Source organism: Myodes glareolus, chromosome 1 (genome assembly GCF_982192425.1).
Source record: "Myodes glareolus chromosome 1, mMyoGla1.1, whole genome shotgun sequence".
Lineage (NCBI taxonomy): Eukaryota > Metazoa > Chordata > Mammalia > Rodentia > Cricetidae > Myodes > Myodes glareolus.
In genome coordinates this window covers 38,689,761-38,706,731 of record NC_142026.1, presented here as the reverse complement: position 1 = coordinate 38,706,731, position 16,971 = coordinate 38,689,761, and positions in this window count along the sequence as shown.

Here is a 16,971-nt window from a genome sequence, read left to right as displayed (position 1 = left end):
CTCTCGTGGACAAATAATTCATAGAAAAGTAACCGTTGCCTGCCACTGAGATTTTTAATAACTCATCTTTTGTGGAAGCGTCAATGTTCACTAATATGATGTACTTTTATTCTATTTATTTTAAAACTATATTCTAGTTAGTTTTTGACTGAGCGAGCTTTCATCAAACATCATGTGTCTTAGTTAACCTATCCTGTACCCTTTCTTTTCCCCACCCCACAATCTTCATCCCTACTTATGCCTTTGACTCACATTATTATTTCTCTCCCCGTTCTTTCACATCATATTTCTTCTACTATCTTCTATCCCAATTGCATTTTCAAATGCATCAGAAGATCACGTAGTTCACATGCTGCTTTTTCTTGGATCCTTCTTCTTTGGCTCTCCTTCCCCTGCTTCCTCATATAATTATCTCTTTCACTCCACTACCTTATCAAATATTATTATTTCTTATAGTCCTCCTTCTCTATTGTCATCTCTCTTATCATCTACCATCTCCACTCAAACTAGTCCTAAACCCACTGGATTGTTACTAGTTTCATAATTTCTACATGTGATCTCAGATAAATATCATAGCAGAAGATTGGCAGCTATCAATCACATATGAGACATAGTGTGCAACATTTGGGGACTTGAGTGACCTTATTATGTATACTTTCCCACTTCCATCCACTTGCTGCAAATTTCATGGTCTCATTTTCTTTACATCCGAGTAATAGTCTAACCTGCATAAGAACGACATTTCCATTAACCACTCATCTGTTAATGGATGTCTGGGTTGTTTCCATTTCCTTACTGTTGTGAACAGAATGGCAATGAGCATACCTGTGGATCTCCACAGTAAGATTTGATCTCCTCTGGGCATAAGCCCAGGAATATACCTGAATAACATGGTACATCTATTTATAAGTATTTTGAGAAGCTTCCACATTGATTTCTAAGTAGCTGCACGAGTTTAAGCTCCTAACAACAGTATACAGTCCACGGGAGCTCTCCTTTCATCATATTCATGACAGAATTTGTTGCCATTTTTATTCCTGATGATAACCATTTTGACTGGGTCAGATGGAATTTGAAAGTAGTTTTAATCATGCTCAGCCCATTATTTTCTATATCAAGGAGGGCTACTGATTTTTTTTAGTTATTCTTATTTCTTTAATCACTAATGATATTGGACACTTATAAAAATGTCTACTGGCTGCCACTCACATTTCCATAATCTCTAGTGGTGTTTTTGTCATTTGTATTTTTTTTATTTTTTTAGTTTTTGAAACAGGTTTCTCTATAGCATTAGAGCCTATCCTGGAACTCACTCCGAAGATCAGGCTGACCTCAAACTCACAGAGACCTGCCTTCTCCGCCTCCCTAGTGCAGAGATGAAGACTTGCGACACTACTACCCAGCCCACAGATTCTTTTTAATGGGGTTGTTTCTTTCCTTGATGTTTTAGTTTTTAGTTCTTTGGGCATTCTAGACATTAATCCTCCATCTGGTATATAGCAGAGCTAGATTTTCTCCCATTCTCTTGACTGTCACCTTGCTTGGTTGACATTTTCCTTCACTGTAAGGAAGCCTTTTAGTTTTGAGAGATCCTGTTTCTCTATTGTTGGCGTTCCTGCGCTGCTGGAGCCCAGCTAAAATTATCCTTACCTGTGACTGTTATCGGAAGTATATGCTCACCTTATCCCCCAGCACTTTTAGCACACCGTGCATTATACTGAGGTCCTTGATCCATTTGCAGGTGAGTTTTGTGTAGATGGAGATGTAAGGATCCAGCTTCAGTTTTCTACAGGTTGAAACCATGTTTCCCATAATCATTTATTGAAGAGGCTATCTTTTTTCCCAATATATACTTTTGACATGCTTTTCACAGATTACATTGCTACACTTATTATATGGGTTTTGGAAATTCTAATGTAGCACCTCATGATTATGAGATAGTCATACTACTCATTGAATGTCTTTCTAATACCGGCTTCTAGGTTAGAAATCCCACAGATGTTGACATTTTTGAAAGATGATAACAACTGAGTATTTTCCAAGCAAATAAAACAGCAAATATATATTATGAAATTAGTTAACGATAGAATTTAAGAACAAAGAGTTCACAAATAGGAATGGGGATTCCTATGTCTAAATCTTTTTAGACTACATTGATCTTCATTGATTTCTTTTTATGATAGAGGTAAATTTAAAAATACAAGATTTTTTTCTCCCTAAAATTATTACAGGTAATATTTGAACTCAGAGTTATGTTCTCTTAACAATTCACACTCCTTAGGCTGGAGAGATAACTCATTGGTTAATAGTACTTGCTTTTCTACCAGATAACCAAAGTGTAGTCCCTAGCATGCATGTCGGCTGGTTCACTACTACCTGCAAATTGATGCCCTCTTATGGATTCACAGGAGATTTTCATACATTTTTACTTACACATACAAACATACGATTAAATACAAATAGCAAAATAATTATTTAAAAAATGATATTTAACTTGTTTATTTTGGGGGATTGATATAATTACATTATTTCTCTTGTCCATTTTCTTTCCTAACCCCAAACCTCTCATGTACTTGCCTTGCTGACATTCAAATTCATGACCTCTTTTTCTTTCATTGTCACTAAGTATATAAATATAGCCAGATTAGTCTGTATAATTTGTATAATTTACACGTATGTTTCTAAGGACTACCAATCTGGATAATCAACTGTGCTTTCCCTGGGGAAAATTATGTCTCTCACTCACAGAATTCTTTAGGTAGTATAGTTGTTTTGCTGTGTTGAAGTTTCAAGATCTTTGCCCCTTTCAGCTTAACATCTCTATTGATGTTGTTCTTATTGAGATCATGTTTAGAGAGCCATGCTGATGAAATTTCCTGACTGTAGCTTCTGAAATTCTTATGAGACACACGACAAATTTCCTGATCCTTTGGCTCTTACAATCTTTCAACCCCATCTTCCCCAATGATCTATCCTTGGGTGCAAAAGTTGTATCTAGACTGCATCCAGTAGGACTGGGCTCCACAACTCTGATGTTACTGGCCATGGGTGGTTGGCTAGATTTTCAATACCAGGAATGATTTCTTTCCTATTGAGTGGTCTTATGTTCAATTGGAGAACTGTTGTTTGCCACTAAGATATGCATGCAGCTATTTCACCATTAGAGCTATTTTGATAAGCTTACTTTGTGATTCATAGGTGTCATATATGAATAAGACTGTTGGCTCTTTCCCTCCATTGGAAGCTTGAATGGTGCCTTCTTGTACCATGAAAGCTAGTGCTCACAGAGGCTTTCAATTCAGACTGAATTCAGTGGCTTCCGTACCCTTTGTTAAAAGTGCATAGTGTATTCAACACTTGGAACTTACCTTCTACCTCATGGTAGACAACCAAGTCTATAATTTTTGGGGAGTCTCTTGAACAACCCTGAAGAACAACTCAAAAGAAGGCATCTCATTCCTGATGTTGGGGTTTTGGTAGAGTATCTAAGGGCCTTTGGTGGAACATTGATAGTCCAAATGAGACTTAAACTACATATGCAAATTTATACACAAACTACATTATGTACATAATAAATATTTTTGGTAGATAATCAATAGTATGATTCCTTATGACTTCTTCAGACATGCTTGCTGCTATTTTATTCTCTTCTCTACTTCTGTATTTGTCTCCCCTACCTTTGACTATTGTCTCATGGGCTGTAACATAGACACCAACAGGAGCCCTTTTGTTTTAATGCATTGTGAAGTGATAAGGAGAAAATACTTTTTGCTTTGAGGATGTCTGTTGCTCCTTGTTATCATAATATGAGGAAAGCAATGAAGAAACATTTTCTTCATTGAAATCATTATTTTTGTGTAGAAAAAAGGTAAAGTTGTGAGTTTTGATAGCAGGTCTCCTAGTGCATATGTTCTCAACTATTAGTTTCCACTATTGCATTTTTCTTTCTATTTTTTCTTGCTTTCTTTTTTAAACTATGCATCATTAAAAAAACTTATAAATTAATTTTGCATCCTGACTACAATTTGCCCTCCTTCTCCTTCCAATACTCCCTCCCACACACATATCCATATCCATGTCTTCTTCATTTCTCTTCATAGCTACAGGGCAGGCCTTCTGTGGCTATCAACAAAACATGGTATATCATGTTGTAGCAAGACTAAGCACCTTGCCTTGTTTTATGACTGGGCAGGGAAAGTCAGTATGAGGAACAGGGTCCCACAAGTCATCAAAAGGGTTAGAGACAGCCCCTGCTCTCACTGTTAAGAATTCCAGAAGAAGATCAAGCTACATGACTGTCACATATATGCAGAGAGTCCAGATCAGTCCCATGTAGGCTCCCTGGTTGTCAGTTCAATCCTCCGAGACAATACATAGGTATGCAGTATAAGCAACAAAATATAGATGAAAGACAGGAAACTTCAACCAAGCTCATTAGTTAAGCCTATTAGTTTTGGGTTTTGCCCTTATGTATTTTCTTAATCTAAGCTAAAATAAAATGAAAGACAGGAAAAGTTACAGAAACAAGGTATGGAAAACAGCAACAAATAAGAATTCCAATCAGGAGAGCTGTTTTCTCCATTTGGCCAGAGACAGTATAGAGTAATGGTTAAATAAATTTTTTTGTCACTAAGATGTTAGAGTTTATTATAGAACCAGATCCTGGGCATCAGGTGCATTTACACAGCTTGAATTCTATACTAATCAATTCTCATAACAGTGAGACGTTTATCTTTCTTAAGTGCACACACTTCTGAACCATGGGACTCTTTAGAGAAAGACTAGAGCAGTATCATACTACATATTCAGCAAGACTGGCAGGGTTTTTTTTTTTTTTCCTGAGATACTGACTTTTTCTTTAGTTAGTGGACTATGTCTGAAAATTGACATTGGCATAGAAAATGGCAAAAATACATTTTCAGGGATATTTCTTCCAGAGTTCAAATCGTGTATCATTCACTTCGTTTAATGATGCAGGTTGACATGTAACCTTGTTGAGTCTTTATTTATCGATCTATCTGTTTATTTATTGTGGACATCAGGTTTTATTAAGCCTCTCCAGGACATAACCTTCTCTTGCTCATACACCCCTTCTGATCATGCTGCTCACATATAAAAGTGAGTCCATTTGATTTATAAGATTTAAGAGGCACTATAAATCCATTATTTCAATATTAAATCACTCCTACTTTCAGACCTCTGTCAATCATTTAAATTCTTGGTCTTAATCTCCAGAATAATATTGTGAGGCTGCATGAGTGGCACCTCTTAATTCTATATTTTGACATTTTCTGAAAATCTAAAGTTATTCATACGTAAGATGAAGTAATTAAAATAGAATGCTAATTACTATTATATGATTTTTATCATTATATTTACATCGATTAAATGTTTTTACAAGTAAGAATTCTTTAACATGCCTAGTCTATAATTACCTTGCATATAATTAACCATAATTTATACTAGTCTCATCTCTGAAATTCATAAGAAAGTGGTGCAGAAAACAAGTTACCATTCAAGTAACTCACCTAAGGAATAGACTTAACATAGACTTAACTCTTCCATTTCTGCATAAGCTGTAGGATACTTTTATAATAAGAAAAAAAACAGAGATTGATAATAGTAAGGTAGGGATTGAAATTGAACTCCAATTTGTCTGAAGAAGGAAAACAGGTTGGCATAGTCATTCTTATAGGGAAATTAGAGTTGGTTCCCAAATGCACTTCCTATCAAGATGAAATATGAGCTATTTAAGTGAGAGTATGAGTTGTTCCATGACGCTTAAGTCACTCAGTAGAATCTGAGATTGTGAGGAAGAGGGTTTAAACTGTTATGTTCAGTTGTAAGAGCTGAGTGATAAAGAGAAGTGTGTGATAATGAGAGCACATGATGGAGAATAAAATTACAGTGCTAGAGGCCACACACACACACGCACGCACACACACACACACACACACTGCCTTCTGTCAGTTCCTGTTTTCTTCTTTTTAAACCCTCTTCCTAGTACTCTTTCAGTACTTTTGTGAGTGGTTGCCAACTAGAACTAGTACTTAAAATTAAATAGTATTAGATAGTCATAAGTTACATTGGAACAAGTGTAACTAATACTCAAAATCTGTCTTTGTTTGAAGGTCAGAAATTCAATTCAATCTGTTATGAGTTCATGGTTCCTCAGCCTCAGTTTCCCAAGTGCTGGGATTAAAAGGATGTGCTGATGCACAATTAATAAAAACTCAGAGAAAGAAATTAGGGTTCAACCTGAAGGTCAGAAAAGCAAAACAACCACCACTGGCTCTTACCTCTACCTCAGTCTGAAATGGTAATCCTGTCCCCAAGAATCACAGAATGAGATTGTGTCTGAGAGCTGTCTCTTTTTGTTTTATAATCCACTCTAGGGTTGGTATTAAAGGCATGCACCACTGGTATTAAAGGTATGCACTGCTCAGTTTTTATAGCAACTCGTGTAGTAACTGGGATTGAAGGTGTGTGTTACCACTGCCTGGCCTGTAAGGCTGACCAGTAGGGCTGTTTAACTCTTTGATCTTCAGATAAGCTACATTAAAATACAAATAAAATACCACTAAAATGGGCCACCACACTGAATTCAAATTTTATCATTTCATAATCATTTTATATTTCACTGTTCCCTGTGCTTCTTAAGATATTCTTTATTCATAAGTTTGCATGTTAGAAATGGATTGTAGTGGTGTAACACTTAGTTTTAATTTCTTGCTTGTATAAGTCATAGTGACTAGCTTAAAGTTCATGGTGTGAATATTCATCCTCTGGAAACTGGTCAATGCCATATTTAGGACCAAATCCTCAACCTTGAACACTTTGTTAGTCAATAATTCTAGCACACAACTACCGTTAATGTTTTAAAAAGCCAATGTCCTTTGAGAAGAAAACTGTTTTCTCTGTCAACACGGAAGTTAGGAACACATTTTTATTTTCAGACAATTTGATTCCTTCAGATTTAGAAAAACAATGAGTAAAAATCATTATCACGTTTTTCAAGCATTGTAAAACTTTTGAATGGTCTATTCTACTAGACTATGCTGTTTTCTTGTAGATACCTAGCTGGTACGGATCAGGAAGCCTTCTTCCTGGTGGCTCGCTTTCAAAGTATTGTAAGTAGCTAATGCAGGCTGCTGAGACACGAATGGAATCAATAGTCTTACTCAGCCATGAACGCTGTGAAGTGTGATAATGAGCAGTGTAGCAAAATAAGCCCATAGGTATGATAGTGGTTTAAAGGTTTTTAGGTAACCAATTTCTTTCTGGTTTGAATGAATTTAAGGGCGGCTCCACAGAAGGAACTGCACACCTAGGACTATAAAGCTGACCAAGAACCCATGGCTTAGAGGCTCATAAGCCTCAGGCATGAACCTACTACTACAGTTTTCCTGAATGGACTTAGTATTGAACAGCCCTCTGAAGACCCGTCCTACACCTACAAACTAGTGAAGCTATCCATTCTCATCAGAGAGCATCTTGGTGCAGGGGATGATGGGTAATACAGAAGGCACTAGCCTGTCTTAGTTCAGAGAGCAAGATTCCCTGGAGTGTTCAGTCCTACATGGGGCATCGGTATTGCTCAGCTTCTGCCACCACTTAGTGAACAACAAAAACAGGACTGATGCACTCATAAATTCATAGTAGTTGTGGGTGACTGCACCAAACCTTAACAAATTAAGTCAGTGGACATTTCAGCGTGGAAAGAGGAGCTACACAAACAACTACACCAACCTAAAGATTAGTGAGAGATGATGATGTCTAGGTTAGAAAGCAGGAATTTTCTTTTGGAATGTGATCAGCCATGTTCTAGTCAATGACTCCACATGCGTGCATATGGGTCAGCACAAACTGACTCAGTTGGACATACACACAGACAAATACACATCATAAAACTGGGAGGCTAAGTTAGCATGGGATTGAGTGGATCTGCGAAGAGTCGGGAAAGAGTGAGGGTAAATGTGATAAAAAGATTGTACACATGAATAAAATCCTCAAAGATTAATAAAAATGCTTTGAAAAAGAAAAAAAATGTTTCTCATAGACAAAGAAGAGTTACTTTTCTCATTCTATAATGAATCTAATGAGGTTTTCAAAATTGTAGCATGATTTTAGGATTTACGATAAATTATTCTAGACCACTGCATTTTAGATGAAATTGGTCTTCTTTACAATATAATCTTCAGAGTACTTATTGTATGAGATTTTCCTAGAGACACAATTATGTAACTAAACTTGACTTGTTAGCTGACTAAAGAAATCCCTTATAGTTTGAGTAAATTTTGTAAGAGTAATAGGTATCCTCTGTATAAAAACCTATTAGTACTTTAGAAGTACTTGTGAGTGTTATTGGACTAATAGTTCTTCCTCATGCCTTAGGATCAGGTTACTGCATATTTGTGTTGCATTTTTTTTCCAATGATCAAAGTCATGAACAGTAATTAGTTTTTACTTCAGAATGTTCTTCTGAGTAAGACTTTAAATAGAGCCCACCTATAATTACAAAATATCTCCTTATATCCAGTACTTTCAATCAAATTTAAAGTATGCATGTATATGTATATCTTATTTGATATGCAATTCTCCAAGAGTTCACTGGGATTGTCACCTTGGTTTATCCACAACTTTGGTATATGTAACAGATATGACACAAATTAACTAATTTAAATTGTGTATTTCTTTCCCTACAATCAAGGGCTTGTTTTTGCTAGTACTCACAATAAGTATCCAGTTTTGAAACAAGTTAATAACATAATAGCTCATCAAGTATATACAAGTATGTTGAATTTACAGATAAGGGTACCTTTTATACATCATCATCATCAATGAGGCTTTTAATTATTTTGTAGCAGTATCAGACAGAGACTATTAGAATTCCCCAACTGGTCAAAATTCAGAGAACAAGTGAGTGACAAATACTTAGCCCCAACTGATACATTTAAATTACAACTCCTATATATCTCTGACTGAGGGAACATTGAGAAGAAAGGGCAGAAAGATTGCAAGATCCAGGAGCCCAGGACACCTGCTGTAAGACAGGGTATCTGTCTTGTGTCTATGACAGGGAATTGCACGTATGAAATCCTAACAACACAGTATACTAAATATGACCTGTAGGCACAATTGTTTGTAGCTTCATCTAGGATGGGGACTTGTGAGATTTCTCACATCCATATTGAATGACAGCACCCAATGTGGATGGGAGAAATCTCACAAGACCCCACCCTACATAAAGAGTTATAGTCAATGAATGAAATGAATGACTACTAAAAGGAGGACAATCAGTCTTCCCCAGGGTTAAGTACCATGATGAGTTATTTAGTCCCAAATGGTCATCACTAAACACATGTAACATATAAACAACACTCAATTAATTTAGCTGGACACACACACACACACACACGATCATATGTATATAAAGATAATGGTTAAAGAAGAAGGGGTCAGAAATTTGAGACAGAGTAGATGGAAAGAGGTTAGAGCAGAAATAATATAAATATATTATTCATATATAAAACTCTGAAAAAATAAGTGTAAAAGAAAAGAAAATAGCTCATCAAGTAACAGAAAAAAAAAACTAAACAGAAAGGCAAAGATATAGTACTTGTCTTGGGAACCAATATACAGAGGTATTCTTCAAACTGAAGAATTGGCACTGAATGTTGCACCATTAAATTGCTTTGCACAGGAATTATGTTGACACAATTTTAAAGCAATTTTCCATTAGGAAACCAATTTCCACTTAAGTGAGGAAATCAAGCCCTAGCTTGATTGTTCTAGTGAGAAGGATTAGCCTGTCAAATCAGATGGATCTCTTTGAATGTGTTATTTTTGTTTAGCCAAATACCAAAAAAATATTTGCGTGCAAAAGAACACCATCGTAATAAAATTGTGTTCTCAAATGAGCTTCAAAGGAGACTTGGAATTCTTCTTCCTCTAAAACAGAATTTACAATGGTTGTCTTAGTCTGTTTTTGAAAACCCTATCCAACAGCATTTAATTCACATTGTTGACTCAGAAATTACATTTTTATTATACTGAATGAGGAAAAACCATTTATTGTCTATGTTGGCTTATATAGAGTGTTTTTAATGCTGTTTCTCTATACCTTTCAGTATTATATAGCCTTAGTTTGGGCTGATAATCTCACAGTGTAGGTAATTTTAGAAAATCTGTTGTGTTCAGGAAGTATATATTCATTCTTGAATTGTTTCAGAAAACACAGTTCATTCGCTAGTCTGTTAATTTCTGTTAGTTTCCAGCTTTGCTTCAAACTAAACATTCAATAAATATTTGTATTTGTTTCATGATGTTTAAAACTTTCCTGTCTGTGAACTTTGCAGATAGAATATAATAATTAAGTGTCTCAATATAGCACTTTATTGAAGTTGAACTTTTCAATGGTAAAATAGATTATTTAGAGGTACTATAGTAGTGTACCTGTTACCTGAATTCCTAATAAATGTAATTTTGCATTACCAGCATGGAATGTTTGTACACAGATGACAGAACACAGGATTTCTTAAAACCTAAGAGATTTTAAAGGTCAAGAACTTGACAATCCAATTCAATCCACTGAATATATATTCAATGTAAACTTTCCGCAATGGATTCATATATGTATGTGTGCCTTTGTGATGTCATAAACATCAAAATGGCAGAAGACAAATCAATATGATATTAAATTGCTACTGTGATTGCTGTGGGCTGAATGCCTTTGCCCATGCTGCTCTATTTATATGTTGAAATGCAATCCCCAAAGTTATGGCATCAGGCAGTAGGGACTTTTAGGGCCCAAATAAAACAAAGTAATGCACTAATAAAAAGATGTTGACACATGAGATCTGTTTGCCATCAGAGAGATAAATAAGTGGAATTTTGCCTATCCAATCTATGATATTTATTTCATATCAGCCACAAAGACAGTAGAATGAGCTCTTCACACATATTCTCCAGGTTCACCTGGAATCTGACAGGCCTGGAACACATACTTCAGTAACTCTGGTTTTACTATTGACTCAGCACCAACCATATGCTCTTAACTTAAAAAATGAAGTGCCCAAAAGAAAGAACTCTGGTTCTGAAAAATACAGCTTGCCTATCATGCCTACAGAGGTGCTGACATTCAATGCATGACAGTGTCATAGAGTGCCCAGGTACTTTACTTTCTCTGGTGACAGTTGTCTCACCTCTGTCTGGCTCTGTCTCACTCCAACCCCTGCTCTGTGCACACTACCAAGAGCAGCAATGTCTACCAACAGAAGGGATTGTATGGACTAGCGATGCCACAGTTTATTCTTTTGAGCTCAGGAGAAAATGCCATCTCTCTCTCCATTGCTGGGAGTTCCAGTAGCACATCTTAGCACTTACAAAACCTAGTTAGTGGCAACTATAATTTTTAAAAGAAATAAGAGTAAGTATCAAAATAATTCTTGTAGGGTTGAGTAGATGGATTTTCAAAGAAATATATTATCACCACAAAAGCAAGGGTTAGCAATCAGGAGACTTCAGCTGTAGCCCCAGAACCACTGATTGCTAGTATTGTGACTCTTTAGACTAAGTTTATTCATCATGACAATAAGACACTTAGAAAACTGAGGACCATCACACATCGTCTAATTCTACCATGTCCTTCACCAACTCTGGCTTTTAAAAGAAGGATCTAACCCTGGATTGAACTGTGCACTTTTAGTGTTGTGCTGGCTTTAAAATATATTTTTTAGTACCTTAAAAATGAATAATAGTGTATGCATACTTTACTACAACCACTAGACTTTATATCAACTTATTTTTGATAGCTTTATATCCAGTGAACAACATATATCAAGGGTATGGACTGCTCGGTAACTCCTGACATATTTCACACTATCACACCAATGCGTTTTCAGTTACTTATGCCAACGCTAAAGTGTTAGTCAAGATTTTAAAGTGTCCTTGGTTTTCTTAAATAAAATGGAGTTTTCTGTGCTTTTTAAAACATGTATTAGAAAATTTGTATCTTAGGGTAAGACTTGTGAGTAGGTGACCACAATCTGTAATGAGAAATGCATCTTTCTGCAGGTCGTGGAAATCAATAACTTAACTGTGTCTCTTTTTCTTTTAATTTATAATTTTTTTTTTCATTTTACAAAACAACCACAGTTGCAGCTCCCTCCCCTCCTCATGCTCTCTGCCAACTACCACCGCAACCCCCACCCACTCCTCAAAAAGGGTAAGATCTTGCATGGGGAGTCAACAAAGCCTGGCACAACAAGTTGAGGCAGGACCAAGGCCCTCCCTCCTGCATCAAGACTGGGCAAGGCATCCCACCATAAGGAATGGGCTCCAAAAGGTTCCTTGTGTCTCTTTAAGTACAATTACTTAAAAGCTTTTATGGTTCTGTTTCTCAGAAACAAAAGTAGACTAATACTTGGCATTGTGTAGAAGCACAATTATAATACACAGTAGAACATTCAGGAGCTTTGCAGAAGATGACTAATTAAGGGATTTACTGAAGTAGGTTTTTGAACTGTAGTCTGAATTAAGCTCTGCCAGTGCCAGTGATTATGCTATTCCTGTCACGACATCGTTTCTCTTGCAGTAGTTAATAAGCTTTGGTAGGACCTAGTTAGTCAATTATAAATGTGACTGGTTTATTCTGAAGGAATAACTTGTGATCTTGGTAAAGAAGTATTTATTGTTCTTCAACTAACAGCCTCAAGTTCATGTTCTCTCCAACCAAGAAAAGAGTAAAGGCCTGGAGTATATCTGCTGCATAATGTATGCAACAACTTGGACAAATCCTGAAAGTGTTATGAGACCAAAGGAAGCAAGTTCCACACTATCCTTTGTCAACGGATAAAACAAGAATTTTACTCTGTGAAAAGATGGAAACAGGGATTATGGATTCCTTCAAGGTAGGGGCAAGAAAAATTTCAAGTGTGAGAGCAGTAATTAATATCTTCTTATGTATAAGTGATGCAAGATGTAATGTAAATGTCAAAATTCACTGTTTACCCACTTTATTGCACAGAAAATTTGAATAAAGTGATCTTAAGAGTATTCTGAATTTTATATTCATGCTCAAAAACAATTATTAAATTTTATGTTAAAATGATGATCTTCAGTGTTCAGGGTGAGAACTTAAAATCCCCTGGGATTTTATTCCTAATAATTTGATTAAAACACAGAATAATTATATGAACGTTTATCTTACAGAGGTCAAAATGATTGCCATCTAAAATTCAAAACAAGGGACTGGAAAGATAACTCGGTGGTTAAGAGCACTGGCTGCTCGTCCAGAGGACCAGGCTTCAACTATTACCAATACTTACAGAGTGGTTCACAGACATACGGACAAATAAAACATCATTTCACAGAAAATATTTTTGAAAAATAAGAAACTACAGAAACAGCAAATATTGGTAAGTATGGAAACATTAAAGGAAACCTTACTCATTGTGTCTGGAAATAAAAATTAACATAGTTACTGTGAAAATCAATATAATAGCTTCTAAGAAAAGAAAAAGCAGAGCTAATCATTGGATATGGTTATACTGCTTTCAGTTACATGACCAGGGAATCAAAGGCAGAATATAACAGAGATGCCTCTACACTCATGTCCACTTCAACATTATTCACAATGCCTAGAATGTAATCAGACTGGATGTTGACCAGTGGATGAATAGATAAACAATATGTGGTGAGTAGATAAACACACATGCACACAAACATACACTTATTTATATATTTGTTTATATATGCATATATGCTGGAATATTATTCAGTCATTCACAAATACAAAATTATGTCTTTTGCACCAAGAAAACTGATCACAGTAGAGATCATCATATTGAACAAACCAAACCAAACTCAGGCTACTACTATTTTTTTTATATGTTGAGTCTAGAATATCGATCATAAAAGTGTGAAACACATATTAGGGAATTAGCAGTCTAACAATAGGAGAAGAAGAAACAAGAAGGGTACTTGTGTGAATGAGCTGTGAATATAATAAAAGCACCATACATAAAGATTTCATAATGAAGACAATATTTTGTATAATTAAAATATACTGAAAATAACTAAGTAAATAACATAAAAAAATGAATACAACTTTACTCAAGGTATCGGGAAGAGTAGGAATCATTTCAAACACTTTGTATAAAGCCAGAAACATATCTTAATTAAGATAAGTCAAGGCAAAAAACAAACAGACAAATACTACAACATTCCTGAGTAATGTAGAAGCAAAACTTCAAAAATTGACTGTGGAGCAATTTCAATGGCACACCAAAATGTTCATTCACCATGTTCAGATGATTTTCTCCAGGGACAGAAGGATGCAAAGACATCAACAAGATGGAGTGAAGAAGCATATGATTATTTCAACAGGTGCAGAAAAAGAATTGAATAAAATTCAAAATCTCTTCTTGATAAAATCTTTGTCTGTGGCCAGGCAGTGGTGGCACACACCTTTAATCCAAGCACTCATGAGGCAGAGGCAGGCAGATCTCTGACTTCAAGACCTGGTCAACAAGAACTAGTTTCAGGACAGACTCCAAAGCTATTGAGAAACACTGTCTCGAAAAAGCCAAAAAAACAAACAAACAAACAAACAAACAAAGCCCCCCGCAAAAAAACCAAAAATCTTTGGCTGTGCTGGATTTTAAGTATTACACAGTAACCCCCCCCAAAAAAACCCCACAAGCCCACAGTAAACATTAAGCTGAATGAGGGAAAGCAAAAATAATATATGGAATCAGAAAAGGATGTCCACTCTCACTGCGCCCATTCAAAAAGTACTAAAAATCTCTGGCTTAACAATAAAGCAACAGGAAGGATTAATAAGGTCATGAGAATGAGAAGAAAAGAAGCCAAATTATTTTGTTTGCAGGCACAAGATATTGCATACACAAAAACCCAGATTCTATCAAAAGTCTTAGAATTGACAAATTCTATTATGGTTTGGGCTATACAATTACCATGTAAAGTTCTGTCACTTAGTTATACACCAAAAGAAAATGGTTGCCAGTGAGCATATGGTTGTAGGGGGTATTATTATGAAGGAAATTAAGACAGCAATCTCATTAACAGTTGCTACAATTTTGTTTGTTTTATAGTATTTAGAAACAAATTTTCAACCACGAAGTGAAAAGAATCAAAACTTTTGTCATTTCCTTACAACATGTAAAATCAAGTCCCTTTAATCTATTTTGAGAGACACAGTACATTATTAATTATTTCTTCATACCCCTGTCATGTAACACCAGTGTTCTTTTGATATTTAAAAAATACAGCATTAATTAAATGCATTCACGTGTTTGAGAAATAATAACATGCCAAGAAGGAGAACAATACTTTTGCTGCCAGTGGAGTATGACAACAGCCTTTTAGATGTGTGACTAGGAGAGGGGAAGCATGAGCGCAAAGTTTGAGAATTTGTTATTTATTTTAAAGCATGTCTACCACTACAAGTACTGATATCATAAATCATTTATTACCAAATAAGGGTTGACCACAAAATCATAATTTGGTAGTTAGATTTTTAAAGTTAATATTAATTTCTTCAATTTTCATTTGAAAATTACTTCGATAATTTAACCGATAAGATATAAGGTTAATATATCTTTGAAAAGAGATTGATACTATATCAATGTATAGATTCATGATAGTATGTCTATGAAAGATCATCCTATAACTTAAGGGCTAGCGTCTGAAGCAATCTGAACAGTAGCATTTCTTTTTGTTTCTGAAATCTTGAATTGTCAACCTTTGTGATTCCAGAGAACACCAAAGTGTTTGTTGGAGTCTACCCAAGGTAACCCAAATAATAGCATTGTGAATTGAAATTGCCTAACTATACAATGCATACTGCTGAGCAAAACTTTCAAAAAGGATGCATGACAAGAATTGCTTGCTACAAGGAAAAATATCCTGTCTTAAATCTTAGCAAATGTTGATATCTATAAACCTAAACCTAAATGCACACACATATAAATACAATAACTTGTTGAACTGGTGCAACCAAAAGACCCCCCAGACAATTCATCCAGCCAGCTTCTATTAATCAAAACCTTGATTTTAATGCTAATTAATTAAAGTATTTCATACTTGGGCATGATTTAAATTTCCATAAATAGATAATAGATTTGTTGTTGGCATTGATATGCTATAAGGAGACAAATCATGATCAGTGTATCTTTAGGTAGGGTTGGTGATGGTGACTTCCCACTTATAAATCCTACCACAAAACTTACATGACTATTTTATATGACTTCCCTTTAATTAAAGTCTTGAGAACAAAATATAGGTTGTTCTAGAACACTTCAAATGTTCTTCAGCATTTGTCTTAATTATATTTTTCTTCTTGTCTCTAAGTATTCCACAATGATATTTTCCTGATCTTAAGTATTACCTAATAATTGTAATTTATGTAAGTGAAGGGATAAGAATTAAAGACAGGAATAGATTGTGAGAAATTTAGAAACTCTTCATGAAACATTTCATTTAGCATATGTGCACAGAAACTTGCTCACTATTGAAAAATGTGTATGCGACTGTTTACAATACCCACTATATTATGCAAAAATTAATATTAATGTTCCTGGAACAGATTCCCTCTTATCAGCTTTCCTGCATTCCTAGAAACCCATTCATTTACCAACTGATTATAAAAGCAAATGCAAGGATTCAGAAGATGTAAGAGCAAAATAGAAAAGTTTAAAAAGTAAATCTTTGGGCCTGGTGGTGGTGGTGCACACCTTTAATCCCAGCACTTGGGAGGCAAAAGCAGGTAGATCTCTATGAGCTCGAGGCCAGCCTGGTCTGCAAGAGCTAGTTCGAGATGAACTCCAAAGCTACAGAAAAACCCTGTCTTGAAAAAGAAAAAACAAGCCAAAAACAATACGAAACAAAATAAAAACAAAAACAAAAAAGGAAATCTTTGAAATCTAGTTTAGAATAGTGTTTTTTCTT